Source organism: Triturus cristatus, chromosome 5_1 (genome assembly GCF_964204655.1).
Source record: "Triturus cristatus chromosome 5_1, aTriCri1.1, whole genome shotgun sequence".
NCBI lineage: Eukaryota > Metazoa > Chordata > Amphibia > Caudata > Salamandridae > Triturus > Triturus cristatus.
This window is the reverse complement of record NC_140587.1, coordinates 188093838-188113064: the sequence shown is the minus strand read 5'-3', so window position 1 is coordinate 188113064 and position 19227 is coordinate 188093838. Positions and strand designations below refer to the sequence as shown.

The 19227-nt window shown below is 45.1% G+C and overlaps 1 protein-coding gene across 1 annotated transcript in view; it reads right to left on the bottom strand.

Annotated features, from left to right (window-relative positions):
- LOC146830624 (G2/M phase-specific E3 ubiquitin-protein ligase-like) overlaps positions 1-19227 on the bottom strand; it is a 701391-nt gene that overhangs the window by 14298 nt on the left and 667866 nt on the right. The window contains exon 2 of the mRNA XM_085604807.1: positions 798-1004. The gene's annotated coding sequence lies outside the window, so the exon portion shown is untranslated. The remainder of the gene's footprint in view (positions 1-797; positions 1005-19227) is intronic.

Below are 19227 nucleotides of genomic sequence, written 5' to 3'. Positions count from 1 at the left end.
GTGCCCCTTTCTGCACGAAAAACAATCACGCTAATAACGCAGACACCCTTGCACCATGATGCGAGGGTGCCTGCGTTGGTTTATAGCTGTAAATTGTGTGCCGGCGTGGGCTGAAAGGACATGAAATGCACTGTTTCTTGCAAATACGGGTCATTTCCTGCCCTTTCGAATTGGGGTAGGGCAGTGCAGCAAAATGACTTGCGGCACAACCCAACTCCTAAACTTTAAAAATATGCCCCACAGTTTCAAACACCATCTATATATTGGATGGGAGGTAGCGCTGTGGATAAGAATGGAACAGATGGAACTGCTTATCTTTCAGCATTCTAATTGTCACTATATTGATTGTACAATGTGCTATGCTTTTCATTCACGTCAGTGGTCCCGAGTCCTCCAGATCTGAATGTAGTGAAGATACGCATCTATATTTTAGATCACTAGCACAAGTATTAAATTATTTGTACTCCTCCTTTTAAGAATATCACTCCATTAACTATTGTTATCCGTGTAAAAAAGGAGTAATTATTAATTGACACCTGCAGTGAGTTTCTTCCTCCTGTCTATCTGACCATTGACACTCATTACTTCTTAAATTTCTTTGTATCCATATGTTATTTGCCATACACATAACCAAAAATCTCGTAATACATTGAAAGTATATGGCTTTGATTTACAAAATAGATTAAATGCAAGACTGTTACATAATTAAGTGGAAATAGATAACAATTCCATATACAACTTGCTGATATTTTCAAAATAGTATTGCATAAAAATAAGCGAAATGAAAATTGTCTTACTCAATATTGTCAATTTTGGGGCTAAAAGCCACACGGAGTTGGTCCTGCACCTCATAGTTAGTCCATAATTTGTTAAACTCAAATGTTGTGATGATATGTCCACTCTCATAAAGAAATTGCTTTGTTCCTTGCTTCACCACACTCTCATCTTGAGGACTAGATAAAAGAATTACTTCCTTTGTGAATGTAGGAGGCCCACGAAAATGCCTGAAATGCAAAGCCATGTCCAGATGTCAATTATATATTTAGAAATTGAATATAATTCTACACTTTGTACTATATCACAATTCAAGAACCAGTTTCTGTGAAGTACCAAGAAAAAACTCTCATTAGATCAGAAAAAAAGAACATTTGATTGGCACAATGGTCCTGAAAGAGCAAAGCGTTCATAAAAGCATAAAATAACAAGTTTAAGATCTTATTTTTAGAACTGTTGCACCACCTCTAGCCTAATCAGGGTGCGTGTTTATTGAGTAAACCATTTTTGGGGAGTTCTTGGGACTGTGCTCATTATCTCTCCCTCTCTCTCTCTATATATATATATATATATATATATATATATATATATATATATATCTTCGCCATGCATGGACGCACCGCTCAAAGACCAAAGAAGGGCCCGCGAGGGAGGTAAAGAATCCTCTCTGGATAGGAACATCAGGACTGTAGTTTTAAACATGCAGGGGTGTGTGCTGGGGCTCACCGGAGGGCTGTAAAACAATGTGTCCTGGAACAAACAGCAGAAATCAACCCACCAAAGGGCGAAAAAGTGCATAAGTTAACTACACCTCCCAGCATGCATGGAGAAGATCAATACAGGCACACCGGAGGACAATTGAAGAATGAAGACATGCGGAATGGAGAAGTAGCTGCAGGAAAATGATTCTCTGCTACGGGCCTCTGACGAGAAGTGCAAATGCTTCGAAACGTACGTAAGGCCAAGGACTCGATAACCGGGATGAAAAACTGTGTGTTTTTAAAATAAATAGTCTGTGACTAACCTGATGTGGAGTGCGGCCTCAAATCGGAGAAATCTGTGGGGATATATATATAGACATATATATATAAATATCACAACACAGGAAGAGATATCGATGATTCAAGTCCGTAAAACAGCAGCTTTATTCAAGTACACAGAGGCAGCATTTCCTTTGAAAGGTTATCTCTTCCTGTGTTGTGGTTTTAAAGGACAGGAGACTCCTTGCCTGTTCAAACGAGGCCGCCCTGCAGGGACGGGGGCTCCTACCAAAGTGGAGAACTGTGCTTGGATATATATCTTGGTCATGTGATCAAGGCCTTTATGAGGCCGATACGCGTCATGGCGGTGCACGACACACTTTTTGATTAAATATATATGCACTGATTCGACTGGGTCCGCTTCGTCCGCTTTACAAGCTTGAATGGTGTGACGAAGTTCCTGTATATATATAGTGCAGCCACTGAGGAAGAGCATAAATTCTGCTCGAAACGCGTATGGCACGCCACATGGGGAGCTTGTGCTAGGCTGGGAACTGAACTGCCAGCGGTGTTTTGTGCTGTAACCCATTCGTAAGAGGCAACTCCTTGAGGACAACCTGTGTGTGAATAATAAAGCGGCTCGTCCGTCCGCGGAGAAGCCCTACCGCTTCTTTAGCGGGTCTTGCGTGCTTGGATTCACGGGCACGTTTATGAACGGAGGGGGCCTCAGCCACTGGCATATATTGGCGAGGGTTCCAGCACAGATTTCAAGACTTCTCACCCAAACGGGTTTGACATTTTAAACGAACGGAGGCAGTGAGTCCACATGGTGACAAACTACTAGTCCTTTTGAACTACTAAGACCAGAATGCTGTGGTTGACGCCCATTTGGGCGGGACTTATCTACTTTGAATAAATTTAGTTTGAAATCAATCTGCTTCATTTGTCGTGCAGCCACTGAGGAAGAGCAGCAACTCTGCTCGAAACGCGTATGGCACGCCACACGGGGAGCTTGTGCTAGGCTGGGAACTGAACTGCCAGCGGTGTTTTGTGCTGTAACCCCTTCATAAGAGGCAACTCCTTGAGGACAACCTGTGTGTGAATATATATATATATATATATATATATATATATATATATATATATATATATATATATATATATATATATATATATATATATATATATATATAGAGAGAGAGAGAGAGAGAGATATGTCGATATATATATATATATATATATATATATATATATATATATATTACCTACTGGCGGTCGCCAGTAGGTAGTTATAGTTAGGACCACGTTTCCATAGGAAAACCTCAACATTCTATTTTGAATAACTTTGGCGCCGGTCGATGAATCCTCGCGAATTTCTCAAAATAGGTGGGGCGCTACGCTCCGCTCCTACCCTGAAAGTCTCGGGGGGATCCGTCAAGCGGGGGCTGAGATAAAAGGGGGGTCCCAAAACGCGTTTTTCCATAGGACCTTTAGAACGAGCTACAGCCCGAACGGCTGAACAGAATTACTCGAAATTTGGCAGAGAGGTAGTCCCTAGGTCAAGGAAGTGCCTTTTGTAGGTTTGGTGTAAATCTGTTCAGTAGATTCTGAGAAAATAGCCTTTAAATCAATATATATATCTGAGCCCGCTTACGGTACGCTTACCGTATGCTTACGGTAAGCGTACGGTGGCGTGCGCGAGCGCGATTCTGATTGGCTCTTAGATCTTAGTAAACATTCGAATCGGCCGAAACCAGGAAGCGGCGGCCGCCATTTTGTGTATTTCACTCTGAAAAAAAAGAGTGAAAACAAGAAAAGGGGGCAATGAGGAGAGTTACAGACCCCCTTACATTTGTGAGGGGGTCAAAGAAGGACTGTAAAGTACAAAGAAAACATTTATTGATTTTAAAAAAAATCACGGGGTACGCGTACGGTAAGCTTACGGTAAGCGTACGGTAGAAAAAAAAAAAAAAAAAAATGAAAATCAGATTTAAGTGTTTAGATATTAGGGGGCTCTAAAAAGAGCCGTTGTGTTTATGAAATGATTTTTTAGTGGTACCTACAAGTAAGTACCGATGCAGAGTCTAAGGTTCAAGAGGAAGACTCTGTTCCCTTCATCATTGAAGTGCACACCATCTCCTCTATAAATGTCTTGCATGTCATAACGTAAATGGCACCCATACCATAGTCACGGAGGAAAGCAGAAACAGATTTGTTGACGTGCTTTCTTGCTTTGTCATCGCACCGCGTGCCCACCGTGCGTGCACGGCACTAACTGCGTAAAGTGGGCGCGCGGTGCACGAAGCGCACCGCGTGCTCACTGTGCGCGCACGGTGTGCGAAGCGCACCGTGCGCGCACGGAACGAACTGCGTTAAGTGGGCGCCCACGCCACGAATGGCGTAAAGTAACTTAGCATTTAAAAAACCGTACAAATTCACTGAAAAAACCATAGGTTTCACACACGTTATAGTTAGGAATTAGCATTTAAAAAACCTTGCAAATTCACTGAAAAAACCATAGGTTTCACACATGTTATAGTTAGCGGAAATTTTACTGATAAAAAACCAATGAAATTCCCCCGTTATAGTTAGTGCAGGCAACTATAACTCACGCGACCGCAATCTTCTGCTGATGACATATGTGTCTTTATGAAAAAAAAATATTTGTAATATATGTATAGCTAAAAATGTATGGAAGAAGACATGGGCAAATAAGTGTCTAAATACAGTATTAGCATCAGCAGAGGATTGCGGTCGCGTGAGTTATAGTTGCCTGCACTAACTATAACGGGGGAATTTCATTGGTTTTTTATTAGTAAAATTTCCGCTAACTATAACATGTGTGAAACCTATGGTTTTTTCAGTGAATATAGATATATATATATAGATATATACACTAATATATATAATATATATACACTATTTGTGTGTGTGTGTACATATGAGTGTATATATTTAAAACAAATTAATAAGAATCCACAAATTCAAGTGTTTATTTCAAATAAAACAAAAACATGCTGTACGGTAACTATTGCATAGCACCCCATTGCATTTTTGCCAAATGTGCTCCTCTCAAGTAAGCTCTTTTGGTAAATTATCACTGACACAACAAGAAACTGTACATTTGGCAAGTGAGAGATTCTGGGTCTGAGGAAGGAGAGCATCCACCACCCCGGTGGTTTGTAGGCCACACACCCAATTTAAAGTGAAACTCATAGTGAAATTTATTTGAACAAAATTATTTGGGAGACAATGAAGGCAATGAAATAGTATATCATATGTAATCTAACCTCCGAGTATATTTTGGCTGTTGCATCCTTTCACCATTCTGTCTTCCAAAGTTGCGTGTAAAGTGAAATATTGGCGATTGCGTCACAGAACTTTGCACACGTGTTTCTGACTGTTCTTGGGCTGACTTAGCAGATTCCATTGGGTTTGAAGAACACCTTCCTCTCGAAAAAATGTGTCTTACTTCTTCGTCCACGTCTTGTCCTCTGTTTCTGTATCGTGTATTGTAGTTTGATCTAGATATGCTTAGACTGTTAGTATTGGCATTACTACTTCCTGAAAAGGTTTGATTGGACCTAACATGGGTCTGAGGATTCCTTGGTACATCTAGAGTTTGGCTTATTGCCTCCAAAATTGATGGCTGAGCTAAAAGGCTATCGACAAGGTCACACACTACCTTTGACTCTGCAGCCATCTTTTTAGTGAGATCTGGAAAAAAGAACATATCAGTATGTAATAACACTGTAAAAAACTCATATCATCTGACAAATAACAAGCTAGATAAGGTATGGAAATTACCCCACCAAAAAGGATTTTCCCTGCACGATTTTTGCCAAGTATAATAACCTGGCAAAATTTGAGCAAGAGATAAGTACACATATTTCGAGGTTAGAACATGTAATGTGGTAAAACAAATGGCATTGCCCTCCTTGATTCACCATTCAGAGGCGTGGGACTTAGAAAGATGCAGTTAAACTTCACCCTTCATAAAATAAACACTGCATTCTCAGAATTCCATGTGTAGTTGAAATGTATACATTTATTACAAGAATGAAAATGCAGCCCTCCATCTGTCAAAAAATACGGTAGGGACACCTTTAAGGAATCCACTTTGTTCACATCTTGTTTCCTAGCAAAGCAATTCAGAATGGCTGTAAATAAACCTGAAATAAATATTGAACCTCTGATGTCTGCTAACAATACTCTGTGGAGAACTGTGCTGTACTGCACATTTTGAATTGTCAAACAACTTTTGATGTTATTTGAAAAAAAGTCTAAGTAAGCAGTTGCTTCCATTTATTTTTTTCTTTTATATTATTGTGACTTAGGTACGCTGCATATTACTGGAAATGTAGGTAGTAGACAATCACTTGCTTTGAAAAATAAGAAAGAGGAATTACAATGTGAAGAATTGTAACTACTGGCTTTTCAATTGGCTGTATCATAAGTGTCATGGTTCCAAAATAAAGGCTATTTACCCTCTCCACCATATTGTTTAACTGTCATCAGGTTTTTTCATTAGTTTGGCCCTGGCAGAAAGCACGCATTGCCTTTGTCAATGTGTTGTTTTACGTTTGGCATTTGATCTAATATGTAATATACACACATTTAAATGAGCTTACATAATGACAAAGTAACATATCAAGTTAGCATCCATTTCATAAAAGCGTGGAGTGGGGTTGCTTGGGAACTACCCAGAGTTCCTTGCTTCCTTTTTTGGCATAAATTATCTGGCACTCTAAGCCTGAAAGGCTATTTTTTTGCCTTATACTGGGTGTTCCCTTGAATCTGGACAAAGCTATACCTTTCTGAGGAGCTCATAGTAAGAGATAAACACATGTCCCAATGCTCACAACTCACCCGAGTCCCCGTGCAGACTACACAAGAGTTCAAAGGCCCACCAATAGCTCCCCGCCATGTCCCAATAACTCACCCAAGGGTTTCGGACACTTGCGCACCACACACCCTGCCGCATGTGGTACCGTTCCACCCCCACGAAAGGACCAGGCTGCATTGCCCCTTAGTTGAACGATGGGGCCTCCCGGGATGGAGAAGGCCGAGGTGGGGAGGGGATCTGCACATGGAGTCACCCCAGCAACTCACCGTCGAGTCCTGAGCGGTGGTGCACAGCCCCCCAGAGTTGCCCGCCCGAACGAGGAGCACAGCAGGCCACCCGGGGAGGGCTACGCAACTGACCTTCCCCGAGCGACAGGGGTAAGGGCTCTTAGGCAGCAGGCCCGCGGCCCTCCAACTGGCCACCCCACAGGACTTCACCGCGAGGCCCCTGGCAAACAGCTGATCCGCCGAACTGTGTCCTTTGCGGTTGGAGGAACCGTAACCCTGGCACCACTGGGATCACGATCAGTGATCATGTGCACTCGCAAGCAAGAACCCAGGGACTCCGGCAAGGAAGCCGGCGCACCAATGGCTGGCCCACTCGCGCACATCGCGGAGAGCAGGGAGCCACGCCACCCGGGTAAAGCCGCGCCGGCTCACCGCATGGCAGCTGAGACCGACCTCCAGTTGCGGGTCTACCCCTAGCGATTGGGCCAACTGCGCTGCTTGCTGCCCCCCGCAGCATCGCTTCTGTAGCCCTCAGGACCTAAGGGAAACAGATCATTGGATATAAACAAATTGTTTGACCACAAAGACAGTTATTAAAGTCAGAGCTGGAATTTATTTGCTAGGGGACCCCCCCAACCCCACACACACACTTAGCACTGCAGCCCCTGTGCAAGGGCTGTATCCCATCTACACAGTGCTTAATTTGTAAAATAAGAAGTGCCGGGCTCTCGTCAGGAGGGGACCGCAGATTCCACCACACATTGTCCTGCTATGCTGCAAATGATAGTAACAACAAAACTACTAACAGTCACACTCCTACAAGTGTGACAGGTAGTAGTCATTTTGAATGAATACAGCATTGATAATTAACAGTTGTTATGGTTATCTCTAAATTGGCTAGACAGCGCCACCTTGTGGCAGGCTGTCACAAGCAGCGGGGCTGACAATTAAGTGCTGGTGCCGAGCACCGGAAAACACCGGCTCAAATTAAGCACTGCAACCCACCCAGGGCAGAACCAAGGAAGCAATCCACCCATGGCAGAACCAAGGAAGCAACACACCCAGGGCAGAAGCATTAAAGCAAGGCACCCAGGGCAGAACCATGGAAGCAACCCACCCAGGGCAGAACGAAGGCCACAATCCACTCAGGGCAGAACCAAGGAAGCAACCCACCCATGGCAGAACCAAGGAAGCAACCCACCATGTGGAGCACCAAGGAAGCAACCCACCCAGGGCAGCACCAAGGAAGCAACCCACCCAGGGCAGAACCACGACCGACAACCACCCAGTAAAGAACCAAAGAAGCAACCCACCCAGGGCAGAACCAAGGAAGCAACCCACCCAGGGCATAACCTAGGATGCAACCCACCAAGGGTAGCACCAAGGAAGCAACCCACCCAGAGCAGAACCAAGGAAGCAACCCACCCAAGGCAGCACCAAGGCGACAAAGAAAACATGAAATCACTATGAAGGCAACACAGGGAACAACATCCACCAAAATAGTACCAAGGATGCAACTCACCCGCACCAGCACCGAATAAGCAATCTCAAGTGTGAATTATTTTAGCAGCAGGCCACTCCTGCCATGTGGGTGCAGAAGACCAACCGCCCTGCCCTCTGCCTCCTCCATCCCTTCCCTTCCTCCTTCCTGGCCCCCTCATGAATCTCACCGACACCTCATTTCTAACATGCACAAGCGCTTTCTCTTCTAGGCGCTGACAGGCCCTGTCTCCCCGGACAGCACCACGACACGATGAATAGAGGGGCCGCCCTCGGCTTGGAGCGTCGATGCACTTCTGAACCCCCACCTGCCTGGTGGGGGCTCAGGCATGACGCAGCTTCAAAAGTGGGCGTCTAAGGCCCGGACAAGGGGTGGTGCACCGCCAGCACAGATGTGCAGCACACCGGCCAGCTGTGAAAACCACGGAATGATAATCGTGAACGTTCAAACCATCCCCAGTTCCCCAACACAAACTGAGTGATCTCTCAGCACTTTACATGAGGTGTTATTGTTCCAGAATTAAGTAAAACTGACGCCGAGCTTTGCAGGAGAAACGCTGCTTTCTGCTGGAGCTTCGGGTAAGGGCTGACCCTTGGCCAGTATGGCAGGTACCATTTCATACGTAGGTATGCTACGACTAATAAACACTAAAAAACATACCACAGATATAGCAAATCACCATCACTCCTCAGCAGAGACAACGACCTGTCCCTGCGTCTGGACCAAAACTTACTTACTTTCAGCCAAGCAAACTTTACAAGATGTGTAACCCCTCTAAAAACTGTTTCTTTCTTCAGGTTTGGTATTTAGATTATCATTTATTTAGAGAAATGTGTGGTTCCTTTACAACGTAAATATTCTTTTCACAATTATTATCCCATTAACGTCATTTGAGTTCTCACACCAACGGGCTATCAGCAATGTGATGTTATGAACAGCTCCGCATAGGAACACTGGAAGTGTGAGAAATCCAGAGAGTGGCCCAGGGCAGCATTCTACAGACTCCTCACAAGTCAGTTATCTATCTATCTATCTATCTATCTATCTATCTATCTATCTATCTATCTATCTATCTATCTATCTATCTATCTATCTATCTATCTATCTATCTATCTATCTATCTATCTATCTATCTATCTATCTATCTATCTATCTATCTATCTATCTATCTATCTATCTATCTATCTGTCTGTCTATCTGTCTGTCTATCTGTCTATCTATCTGTCTATCTGTCTGTCTGTCTATCTGTCTCTCTTTTTTGTCTATATATTTAATTACTGACCCCTTCTAAAGGGGGACCAACGCGTCTATAGCCCCATACCCAGGGCTTTAAGTGAGGAAAAAAACTGGGGGTGCTCTAAAAGCGGCGGGGCAAACCTCTTAAAGGAGTGTGGCCTATCCAAGTAGGGTGTGGTCTAAATCACGATAACTAGCATTGTGTGCTTAAGAAAATCCCCTCCAATTATCCTACCTTCAGAAAACACTCTCTTTAAAGGATTTACCTTCCTCCTACAATGTGGCTCACCTAGCATGAGGTCTCCACAAAATGAGCATGCTCTAGCTGCAGTCCAATAAAAAAAAGAAAAAGGACTACCTTTGCGAGGCTCGAAAATAGAGCCCGATAGAGACCTGTTTCGAGGCCCCCTGAAAATAACTGCCGGTGCTCAGACCCGGTCCACTTAAAGCCCTGCATACATCCATCCTAAGCACTGCGCCATCCAAACATCTTTGAATCCATCCATACATTCCTACCTACATACATACATACATCTGTCCCTGCAACTGTCCTAAGCATCTATCAGCCCACCCGCCTATCCTAAGTACTGGTCCATTCATCCTTCCATCCATCCATTCATCAAGCCAGCAATCCATTCATGAATTCATCCATCCATCCAGCCATCCATCCATACATACATAAATGTGTCCCTGGACCTATCCTAAGCATCTATCAGCCCACCTGCCTATCCTAAGCACTGTGCCATCTATACGCCCATACATCCATTCATACATCTGTCCCAGAACTTATCCTAAGCATGTATCAGCCCACCCTACTATCCTAAGTACTGGTCCATGCATCCATTCATCCTTCCATCCATCTAGCTAACCATTCAACCATCTGGCCATCCATCCACTCGTCCTTAATTCACCTATCTGTCCTTCTTTCCGTGCACCCTCCTCCCCCGATCCTAAACACCCCGTATTATACTCATCCACCCAGCCTCTTAATGGGCCGAAAAGGCTGGTGATAACCATTGACAGGCAGATGTTTCTGATAAAGAACAAGAAAGCTTTCAGTTGCTCTTTGTGTACCATAGTACACCCCTTCTCTGGTTTTGTTTTAAACAAAGGTTGATCCAGCGAAAGAAATGTAAACCAGCTTTTCAGTGTAAGACGCTAATTCAGAAACATAAACTTTTGTCCATTTCTATATAGGAACACTGATTTAAATTGGCCGTAACTGACAGATACTGAATACCTGTAGTTCTTACATTTTAGAGAGCATACCAAACAGCTAATTTGGGGTGGTGGGAACCTGCCCTTCTATGGGGCATATTAACAACGAGGCGATAAAACATTATCGCCGCTTTTGCGGCCGTTTTCGGCCGAAAAGCGGCGATAATTTTATCGCAATATCATCAAGGACACGCTAGCGCGTGTTTCCTTGATGTAGAGCCCGTTTTTTCACAGCCTCGCCTCGCATCGCTAATGAGATGCAAAAGAGGCGTGGCTGTGAAAACAACACATGTTAATATCGTGAAGGTAGCTTCGCGATATTAACAAGGAGGTGCAGCGATAAAAAAAATCGCGCTACCTCAGCCTTAACTCAGGAATTTAACACCTGTTAAATTCCTGACTAAGGCATACTTTTAATAGGATATGGATTATGCTGATAGGACCACAGGGTCCTATCAGCAATGTTATCGCTGTTTTCAATGGAACATCGCTGGAAAACGAGCGATGTTCCATTGAAAACACCGCTATCGCTGAAATATTATCGCCATAGCGCTATGCGTTGTAAATATAGCGTTATCATGGCGATAATATTCAGCGATAGCTGGCGATAATTTTTCTGTCGCTATGAACGGCCAGCGATAATTATCGCTGGCCGTTGATAATATGCCCCTATATTTCCATGTGAAGCACAGTATAGGAATATAAAGTTAATTCCAACACTACTATCTTCATATTAAAGAGGGATGTGAGAACTAAATGAGCCAGGCAAAGCGTGTGTTTTCATAGCACTAAAACAAGACACTGTGAAAGGTCAGAGCAGGGTCGGCTGCCTGTGGTTGTCTCCAGAGGCGCAACTAGAGCCAAATTTCGGGGGAGGCTAATTCTCTCAGCAATAGGCAGAGTGGGGATGCAGGGGCTCTAAAAAGGGGTGAAAAACAACAGAGCCTCATTTACAAGCAAATGGTCTTTTAAAGACCTGTGAAGTACTCCCGTGCGGCTGTGTGTGTGCCCGGGAAGCTGTCTCAGCCCGGGGCAATGGGCGTTGCGCGCCTGGTCGTCTCTCTCCTAAGCACCCCACAATGATGTTGCTAATGCGCTGCAAAAAGAGAAGGGAAGGGAAATCCTGAGAGAAAATGGCTCTCTTTAAAGGATTTCCCTTCCCCTACAACGCGGCTCACCTGGCATGACGTCTCCACTTCTCAGTAGTGAGCGACGTGCAAGCTCTCACTACACTCCAATTTTTAAAAAAAAGAAACCGGACTACCTTTGTGAGGCCAGAAAAGAGAGCCCCATAGAGACCCGTTTCGAGGCCCCCTGAAAGTAACTGCCGGTGCTCAGACCCGGCCCACACCGCTTGGTAGCCCATATCACATACAGCCATGAGGTGTACATGCGTCATCAGTTATGGGAGCAAGTAATACCGACTTGTGACGGTCTTGATCCCAACACCCACAGGGTGGGCTACCTAACGACGCCGGTGACCTGCTACACGCATGAAAGTCGGTTCTGCTGCCAAACCTAAGCATCCCTGGGCACCTGGCTTGGCAGTTCGGGCTGGACTGTTCCCATGGGGCACAGGGTCAAGACTGATATGCATATGGCTGGGTTCAAACTGGAAAGGCATGGTGAGCAAAAAAAAGATGGATTTAGGCCCAGATCTCTGTCCTGGGGTGAATGTATGACATTGTTCTGCATTCTGTCCATCAATTGTTGTTTTTGCATTTGTCACCCCGAGTGGGACGGGTATGCTCAGACGTGAGTCCCGTGCTCTCCATGCCACTGGAATCAAGCTATCCTGGCTGACGAGGGCTGAAAGCCCGAAACCGGTCCTAGGATGCTGTTTCCAGTCCAGGGAGGACCTCGCTTGGCCGTTCGGGCTGGACTGTTCCCATGGGGCACAGGGTCAAGACTGATATGCATATGGCTGGGTTCAAACTGGAAAGGCATGGTGAGCAAAAAAACGATGGATTTAGGCCCAGATCTCTGTACTGGGGTGAATGTATGACATTGTTCTGCATTCTGTCCATCAATTGTTGTTTTTTCACCCGCAGGGGAGCGCCCGGCCTGCGCTGAGTTTGGGGTACCCTGGGGTTATTTACCCAATGACATAAGGGAGGTGCGGGCTCCAGCGGATAATTTATAGTCCGAGTTTGGAATTTCTCTGCATTGAGAAGACCCATGATGTATACGATTTATTGAACGCTGGGGCTCTTTCGTTTTCAGTGTCATCCGCCCGTGTTAGAATCCAGCCTAGGTCCAGTCCTCTTAGATTAGCTCAGGGGCAAGTGAAGAGCTTTTCAGTTTGGCCGGCATAGAGATGGCAATAACAAGGAGTTTCGCACTCCCAAACAGCCCTGGGTTGTTCTAATCAATCAGAGAGCTAAATAGGGACTTCTCAGTCCCATACACTGTACAGTAGAGGGATTGATATGAGCTTGGCCACCCGGGTGCAACAGCTTATTCCTACCATTGTTTCTTGAATTTCCAAATGGCATTCCTTATGTTAGGGACCAACACCCACGTCATCACGCTACCGGGCAGAGTGGGCGTCACACGTGGATCCAGTACTTACTGGGCTTTTGGCCCTCCCCCCTCCTTCAAAACATAACATTGGAGTTTGAGCTGGAAACTTAATAGATCCTTACACATTTAAAATGCATTGCAATTGTACAAGTTCCTTAACCTTATTTCCAAACCCCATTAATTTTACTGAGTAGCATATAGGATGTATATGTGTTGCGCACACATGCAGTGAAAGATTCACATTTGTAAATGGCAATTTAAGTTTTTTAATAAATGTGTCACTAATTAAGATTGAAGTTGTAGATGCCTTTGTCTTAAGGACGTATCATGAGCTGAGTGAGTCGCAATTATTACATAATTTCCCCAACACAGGTAGGTATTAAAGGTGATAAGAAATGGTCACTTCCCTGGGGGTCATCTTTACATATAATACACACATTTTCCCAAGTAACAGAACATGAAATCAGAGGGGGTAAAGACAAACGTTCACCAGCATTCACTGCCCAAGTGTTAATATTTCTTTGTAAAATAGTATTTCTCTTAGTGCTGAATCATCTTTGTTTCTTCGACCCCATCCCCCACACAGCACAGAAACCACGCTCTTGGCCTTTGTGCTGAGTTTCAGGAGGTAATATTTGCTTGCCTCCGGGAATAAAAGTTCTTTGTCAAGCCCGGGTGCCCGTTTGTTTTGAAATATGTATATCCAGAGTACGATACAGTGACTTCGAAATATATAATCGTGGTTCAGGTAATAGTGCATAAAGAAAAGTATACGTGTAATGTTATTTCAAAATGTACGTTGTCTTGCATTCTCTAGTTCCAGGTATCGAAATACTCTCCCTTTAGGAATAATCGGCGTTTATTCAAACACAGATGGCACCCAGGGCTTTCTTTCTCATCGACCTGTTTCACCCCAGTAGTCTCACGTTAAAACATTTAAAAGAAACCGATTCACACCTCCGCCTGAGGTGGACTGCCACCAAATGCATTTTTTGATAAAAACTGGCGAAAAGCAGGGTTTGTTCCCTGAGAGGGCTCCGTGGTTTGATGCTTCCTCCCACAAGAAGAAGGGAAGACCTCCTGGCTCCCGGTCAACAAATATTTCAATGCCACGAGTCGAGGTTCCTACAGTGGCGTAACGAAACAAGAGGGGGCCCCCCTGCAAAGTACAGGGAGGGGGCCCCCTCTCCAACACCTACCACTTTTGCTGAGGGGGTCCCCTGGAGCTCTGCACTCGGGGGGGGGCTTATGCTATTTTAATGCTGAGGAAAAATAATCACTGAAGTATTGCCTAATATGCATACAAACGCTGCAGAAAAAAGAAATAGGGGCATGCACAATTTACTCTGAATGTGTGGCTGCGAAGCACGATTGGGTATTTTCAACAAAGTGAAAAATTAACATTGTCATATTAACAGAACACTGCTCCTCCAGAGGAAGCATGGGGTTCAAGACATTTGGGACTTGCTGTTTGTCCGCTTTCATAGTTCCCAGCAGGCTGTAATGGAGAATATCTGTTGCAAAAGCCATCTGTCAAGTTTTTCATGTGTTACACCCCATCCGGAGGCACCGGACCCTCCAATAAAGAAGCATTAATAAATCAAATATCCTTGTAGGGCCGCAGGCTGACATCTGCAAAATGTTGCGAAAGAAAGGCTTATTTTATGATGGGTGTATGGCTTGTGGTGGATAGAGTCTTGCAAATGGCATGCAAGCAAACCCGGGGCACAGGTCCCTGAATAAAAGCAGCACCCACTGAAGAGAACTGAAGAGAGAATATAATTGAACTCAACCCGTGGTCGAAGTGGGGAAAAAAAAAGTAGGGGAACTGTAGGCAGAGAATCAGAGGGCGGTAATAACCCAAGGATTGGGCCAGTGGACGGAGTCAGAGGTGTGGTCAGAAAGAGCAAACTATCCAATTTTTAGTATTTGTTTGGTATTTCACTGACCAGTTACAGTTTATTACATTATTTAATCCAAACAATGGATGGATATGTTTATTAAAGGTTTAATATGAGTTATTGACATCAAAATACATTCACAAAGTAGGATACATTCCCAATCACAGAATGTCCCACATACGCTCAAAGGTGGAATCACAAGCTATCTGTCTCCGAGCCATGGTGTCTCTGTCATCAGAACTTCTCTTGCCCTTTTCCACAAGAGCAGTTCAAACATGAATGGTGAAATATCCTAGATTGCAAATGTATTTCACGTAATCATGGCTCTGCACAGATGCACAAATGCTGACTCCAGCACATGTGCTATCTCGATAGAAAACAGTGCAGCTTAGAAGTGTCATATTGATTTTCATTTATACAGTGCAAGCAAATAACAGGATAAAATAAAACCTAGCTTTAAAGAATGACTATGAGAGTGATAAACTGTAAATGCCACAGTTTGTCTAAAAACAGACTCTCTGACTGCTCTGTTACGTATAGACTACCACTACCATCATGTTACAAAGTTAAATTAATTACTTACTGGGACAGCCTTTTTAGTTTTAAGTGATCTACGAAGGAGGCCTGCTGCTCGACACGATGATTACTTCTGTCGTCGGCTGAATAGGCCTGCGGCTGCACAGTATGCTGGGCGGGCCGTGAGCAAAAACACTGCTCATTGGGCCACTCCAGGTACTCATTTGACGATTCGCCAAGCAGGGGGGAACTTGCAACCCTTCACCATTGATTGAACAATTGCAAAATGGGGTGTGACCTAAATTACGCCGAGCCAGGGGCTCAGGCAGCTTCTGGCAGTACTGTATGGCTCACAATAAGGCGGCCAACTGGGCCGCGGCAAGCAGCGGCCTCCAATTTGAAATATTTTAAACACACGCAGTCACATGAGATATGAGCTCTTCCCCGGGGAGACTGGGACCCATATCAGAACTTAGTAAGCAACGTGCAGTTCAACCAATTATCAATATTTTGTGTAGAGTGTAGACCCGGCCCTGAAAAATAAATGCCTGTGCTAAGCACCGGCACAAATTAAGCACTCAGGGACGGCGAGGTGACAGGAATTGCCAGAGAAGGGGCACAAGGGGGGCTTGTGAGGAAGAAAGGCTGAGAGCGGTGATAGGGGGAGCAATGGTGACAGCATGGAAATGAATGAAGGAGAAAGTATGGTGGAGAGAGGAGTGAGTGGAGATACGGTAAAGGAGAATGAGGGGGGAATGAACAGGGAGGGCATGAAGGAGGGTGGAACATTGTCCTTATAGAAGAAACCTGATGAGGCAGGATCAGGAATGGATGAAGTACAGCGGTGGGGTCTGGCGGGGGAATCATGATCCTGGTGGGTTATGGGGTGGGAGGGCAGCTGGAGCTTGGCAAGAAGCTGGAGCGGGGTGAGGCACGCACTGAGGTCCGAGGTAAAGGGAGTGAAGGAGAATGAGGCAGGAAAAAAACATTTTAGGGAGGGAGTCAAGAGGATATTATTGAGGGAGCGCTTGGCAGAAAAGAGGAAGCATAACACGAAAGAAGCATGGTAGGGGGTAGAGAGCAAGTCAAGGGGTACGGAGGAGGGTGTCAAAGACCGTAGAAGGGTGAGGAAGCATGACATGAAAGGACAGGGAGGGCCGAAGGTTGTGTGGTACAGAGCACACAAGAGATATGGCAGGAGGGGAGAGGCCATGATGCAGAAGGCGCTTGGAAGATAGCTGGTGCGCGAGACATATATATATGCGCCGTTATTGTTTCTGGTAGTGGGGCAGTGTAAACTTTTTGGGAGGCTTGATAAAGTTATGAACTCTGGAATATTCCACCCTGGCTAGAAGTACAGAGAGTTGTCACCTAGCGCCAAGGGCTATCATCAGTGCTGGGCTAGTGTACGCACCTGTAGAAATGCCACAAAAGTCTTTGGGCCACCCTTTAGAATCCCAGCAGGGCTCACTCAGCCTTTCATCCTCCTAGATTCTATCAAATGAATGTCATTGGTTGGTAAATAGTACCGCTATTACTTTTCATTGTTCAGAACCTCCAGGATTTAACGATTTGCAAAAAAATCGCGAAATCTGCAGTTTTGTAAAAATGCCGCGATATTTACAAAACTGCCCGCGAAATTTGGACGGTTAGGCAGCTCTTGGAAGGAGGCCCCTTTTAGGTGTCTGTGCTGACAGGACAGCTGTCTGCAATGTCAATATGTGTGGCATATTTGTTAGGCCTTTGCAGGCATCAGCAGATACACGTTACAACAATGTCTAATGTTTCAGGAGCTGGGGGGGGAGGTCTCTTTTTAGCAGATCTCGCCCAACCTGCTGGAATGTTGGCCCCACATGTGTATTCCTGCACATCACGCTAGTGGGGAACAGGGCGCGGCTTCACTCATAAAAGTAACCCCTGCCCCCCCACCCACCCATGGTGAATCTCTGGTAGATGCCGGAAAAGCGAGATTTCGTCCAGCCTGCGCATCCTGTGGGGGAGCAGGAGAAGGAGGTGTGGGGGGAGGGGGGCTGATGTGACCAGCGGAAACTGCGAGCATTTGAATGAAGAAAAAACTGCGAGGGACGGAAAGATGTGCAGCGTGGAGAGGGGGAGCTGCGAATGAGACGTGAGGATGAGGATTGGAAGCGATGGAGAGGGAAAGGGACAAAGAGTGAGGGGGCACGAACGGGGGAGGGCTGGATGATGTAGAGGTGAGGGGAAGATAGATTGGAGGAAGAGGAATGGTGAAGAGACAAGAAGGGGTGAGAAGTGTGGGATGTGAAGGAAGAGTGAAGGAGCTAGAAAGGGAAAGGTCAGAAAGAAATGGAAGGTGTGAGATGGAGAGGGTGGGAAGGAAGATAGAGATGGCAAAAGAGAGATGGGATAGAAGAATTAGGTGTGCGAAAGGAGGCCAAGGCTAAAGAGGGGAGGGAAGGGAGAGGCCTTGAGGGGGGGCAGAACGAGGTTAAGATGGGGAAAAGAGAAGCAGAAGAGATGGGAGAAGAAGGGAGAAAGAGTACAAGATGTAGAGAGCGGTGGGAAAGGAGAATAGAGATGCGAGGAGAATGAGTAAAAGGTTCCCGAGCGGAAATAGAGGGGGCGGTGAGAGCTTGAGAGCTGAAGTGGGGGAGGGGGGCAAAGAGGAGGGAAGAGAAAACGAGGAGAGGTGGGGAGATGGAATATAAACCAGAGACAAAGTTAGAAGAGATGGGAAGACAAAGGAGAAGTGCGGGAAGTGAATGCGTCAGAGAGGCAGGAAGGACAAACTGAAAGCAGGAGGGAAAGGCATGAAAGGAACAGCCGTGCACTGAAAAGAACCGAGGCAGAAAATTGGAGTGAAAAAGAGAGAGAAAAAAATGAAGAAGAGAATAGAGCGAGTAAGGAGGAAAGAGCATTTGAAAGAGAATGATTAGAAGCACTGGATTATTGAGCAGGGAGAAAATAAACCGGGGCTTACATTTTTATAATTCCAGGCTCCCGGGATTGGCATAGAACCTGCCTTGTGTCAGTGTTGTTATCTCTTTGCTATAGATTACTGAAATCATAAAAATCACAATCAGGCGCGCAACACCCATTGGGCTCACCGAAATTTGGCTCTAGTTGGCTGCCTGAGTCTGTATAACAAGTTCGGATGAGGAGTGGTATATATAATTGTAAATGAGTGTAGAGTCACCAATTTAGAGTAGGACTACTGTTCGCACCGAAAATGAAAGATTACACTTCACCCTCTGGAAGCCCCATAAGCAATATTACATACATAAGAAAGACAAAAAAGGCCTGCATTTTAGGGGCTGCAAACTTTTTCCCATTAAAAAAAGGTTTTGGCTAGCCATAAGAAGAGAACTGAAATTTAAAGTTGTCTAACAGCACACATGCATCCCAGTTTTTTTTGCATTCTGGGAGCTCTAGTCCTGAGCTTGTAATGACAAAGGTATACTACAAGTATCAGAAAGGAAATGACAAAAAAGGAATGATATCTTATGGTGGGGAGTAGAAGGTTGCG